Below are 3,964 nucleotides of genomic sequence, written 5' to 3' on the forward strand. Positions count from 1 at the left end.
AGGTACAGATCTTGTTTCATTTTTCTGCAAATGGATCTCCAGTTTTGCCAGCACCATTTATTAAACAAACATTCTCTTCCCCATTTAATGGATTTTGGCCCTTTGTCAAAGATCAGCTGACTATAGGTCGATGGATCTAAATCTGGCTTCTCAATTCTTCTATAAGCTTTTACTGAAATCACACACACACAAAAGAAAAAGGTTATCTTGAGATGTGGAGTCAGCACTGACTCGATGGATTTTAGGGAGTGGCAATTATAGATGACATTCATTTTGTATACCATATTGTACCTTTTCCCTGGTTTTTTAGTAATAAGCATATATTACTTTTATAATCTGAATCACAATAGTGGTATTTAATGTCATAAGACTTTAAACAGAGGAATGCAAAAATAATTGGTGATCTGTAAGTCTAGAGTAAAAAAATTAATTATAAGAGTAATAAATAGTGTAAATAAGAACTGAAGTTTTAAAATTAGCCTTTATTAGGGATATTTTTGTCCTTATGATAAAGTAATTTTTCCCATTGTAGAAAGTTTTCAAAATATATAAAATTTAAAGAACATTAAATTTAAAGAACATTAAGTCAAGAGGATACTTAAAATTAGTATTCTTTTAATGACTCTACCAGGTTAAAATATATACTTAAAAGTTGAAGGCATCTACAGTTGCACAAAATTTATTTTCATCAAGGACATAAAGAACATGTTGGAAAAATAAAGATACTATCAAGGCAGTTAATGAGCTAGAGTTGGACTGAAAGATCAAGAATGTCAAGAATTACATCTTCAGAGCAGCAGAACAGATGACTTGGGCAACTTTGAATATTACTATTGGTTATTAACCAGTTATCAGATTTTTTATGGAAAAAAAATAAAGGCAATAGAATTGAGTCAAAATGTAAAAGTTGTTTCTTACTTAGAATTTAGATTTACTCTTTTACATAACTTAAAGAGCTATTACCCAATCAATCAATAAATTAGAATTCAGAGGGCCAAGAGTAAAACAATGAGCAGAGTAGTTCAGAACAAGACTCTGAGTTTTCTCTTTTTTCCTATTTATTAAAGTCCCTTCCAAGGTGCTCAGTGGAAGCAACTGGCTTGTTCCTACAGGATTGCCAATAGTGAACACACCTGTGTAGAGCTGGCACATACCGGTTTTGTTTTTTTCCCCAGATTTGCCAGCTCCCTAACCTTCCTCACTCCACAGTTATAGCTCAGAGTCCTCTAATACTCCTCAGAGAATGTACGATTTAAGCCTGAGCTTACCTCTTCCACCCTTACCCCTGAGAGTAGCCTGCCAGCCAAAGCAGCAAGATTGTTTTCTCTTTGCTTTATCCAAACAGTTGTGGTGAATAATTGGAGATAATTTAAGCAGTGTCAAAGCTGTAATGATCTCCACTCATAGGACACTCATGTCTACTGATGCCTTTTTGAAATTTTGGATTTCAATCTGACATCCCTTATTAGAATAGTAAGGAGTTCTAATGGTGCAGTGTGTAAAGCATTTGGCTGCTAATCAAAAAGTTTCCAGTTCAAACGCACCAGTTGCTCCACAGAAGGAATATGGGGCAATCTACTACTGTAAAGATTTACAGCCTTGGAAACCCAATGAGGGTCACTATGAGTTGGAATTGACTTGATAGCAGTTTAGATAGAGTTTAGTTTTGGTTTTAATACAGTAGTGGTTGGTGAAAATATCTTTTGACCAGGTGGGAAAAAAAAGAAAGCACATTCTTTCAGAGTTCTACATTAATCAAGATGCCAAATACTGACATCCAATTAAAGAGTACCAATCAAAATCAACAATAAATACAAAAAATAATAATAATCTTCAATCAGGCTAGAACTAAAATTGGGAGAATTTCCATATCCCCAGTCTTTGTCTGTCTTTGAGTGATGCAAATGGTTAGGAGCCCTAGTAACATAGTGCCTAAGGTGCTTGACTGCTAACCAGAAGGCTGGTGGTTCAAACCCACCAGCCACTCCTCGGAAGGAAGATGGGGCAATCTACTTCATAGTGATACCGCCTCGGAAACCCAAGGAGGGGTCGCTATCAGTCGGGTCCGACTCGATGGCAAATAACAACAACAACTAACTACTAGATTGACAGTTTAGTCTACACAGCAGTCCTGCACAAGAAAGGCCTAGTGAACTATGTCCCTAAGATTATACCCACTGAAAACTCTGTGGAGTGCAGTTCCACTCTGAAGCACATAGTGTCACCATGAGTTATAACTGACTACACAGCAATGAGTTAACTTTGGCTTTTTACTCTGTCTAAAGAGAAACCAACTACCAAAATTAGCTGGTGTAAAGTCCTAGATTTTTCTACCTGTTAAACAACTGGATTTGTTTGTCCTGGAAGAGTGGTTTAGGTTAATAAATATTTTCCCTTGGCTAATTTACCCATTCATTCACTCATCTGGTCCACAAATATTTATTGACTGCCTGTTCTGTGCCAACAATATTCTATATACTTAGAATATATCACTGAGACCAAAACCTCAAACACATACAAACCTTGATCTTACTAAATTTAAATTGTAGTAAGAGTAGACAAATAATAATAAAAAATAAACAAATAAAGTTGAAATCTACTGCTGTGGAGTCTATTCTGATTTGTAGGTATCCTATAGAATAGAGTAGAACTGCCCCATACAGTTTTCAAGGCTGTAAATCCTTACAGAAGTAGACTGCCTCCACTTCCTCCTTCAGAGCCTCTGGTGGGTACAAACCACTGACCTTCTGGTTAGCAGCCAAATGCCTTAAACACTCCATCACCAGAGGTCCTTATAATAAATAATTGAAACACAAATAAGTTTTGCAGCATTTTAGATGTGATAGATATTATGAACAAAAATTAACCAAGGTAAGGAGTATTGGAAGTTTTGGGGGAATTTGCAAATATAAATAGGTGGTAAGGATAGATCTTATTGAGAAATAGGTATTTGAGCAATAACTTTAAACAAGAAAGTTTGTCATGTGTATTTTCAGAAGAAAACCATTTAATCCAGAGACAATATTGGGAAAGGAGGCCAGTGTGAGTGCATAAAAGAGTAGGGAGAGAAGAGATGAGATGGGATATCAGTCATGTATAGGACTTTATGAAACATTGTGATAACTTTGGGTTTTTCTCTGAAATTGGAAGCAGGATAACATTATGAGTAGTAGAAGAGGAAGTGATCTGACTTATTTTGTAAGAGTCCCTTTGTTGTTGTTGTTGTTGTTGTTGTTATGTGCCTTCGAGTCGGCCCGACTCATAGCTATGAAATAATGTTGGGGTAGGAGTAAGGGTGGAAATATGGAGACCAGTTATAACCTGGATATAAGATAACAGGTAATGGTGCAGTGGTTAAAGCATTCGGCTACCAAGCAAAATGTCATTGGTTCAAACCCACCAGCCACTCCGCAGGATTGTTCCAATGCTCCTTCTTCCTCAGGGATGTGTTCTGGGTCTGTATCCTGTTTCCTTGTTTCTACCACTTTATCTTGCTTCTTTGTGTGAACTGTGGTGGTCTGTTGTCTCCGAGGCATCATGGTATTGTATTGAGATCTCTGTTAATTGTTTGTGAAGAGCAGCCAAGGGTGATTCAGGATCTTCTTTGTGGTTTTTTATCATTGGCCTGTTGGTGGAGAAGGAGGTGTTGGCTCTTGTTCAGTACATGAAGTTGCAGCAGGTGTGGGTGTACTTGTATTTTACGGGGACCGTTGCTCTCTCCCACTCACTTAGGCAAAAATTACAATTGAATAACTATCCAAAAATCTGAAAGCATAAAGACAAAAAAATACACCATGAAATCACTCAGGAACAGTAACCCAAAAAAAGAGAAAGAGGAAAAAAGAAGAAGGAAACAGGAAAACCTGCAATATCTGGGGATGGGGCACTAAGAGAAAAAAGGTAGAGAAGGAGAATAATGAAGAAAAAAATAGGAAAAATGCAAGAAGGAAAAAAAAAAAAAAAC

This window comes from Orycteropus afer, unplaced genomic scaffold, assembly GCF_000298275.1.
Source record: "Orycteropus afer afer isolate SDZICR_OR568_19922 unplaced genomic scaffold, OryAfe1.0 scaffold00084, whole genome shotgun sequence".
NCBI classification, from domain to species: Eukaryota; Metazoa; Chordata; class Mammalia; order Tubulidentata; family Orycteropodidae; genus Orycteropus; species Orycteropus afer.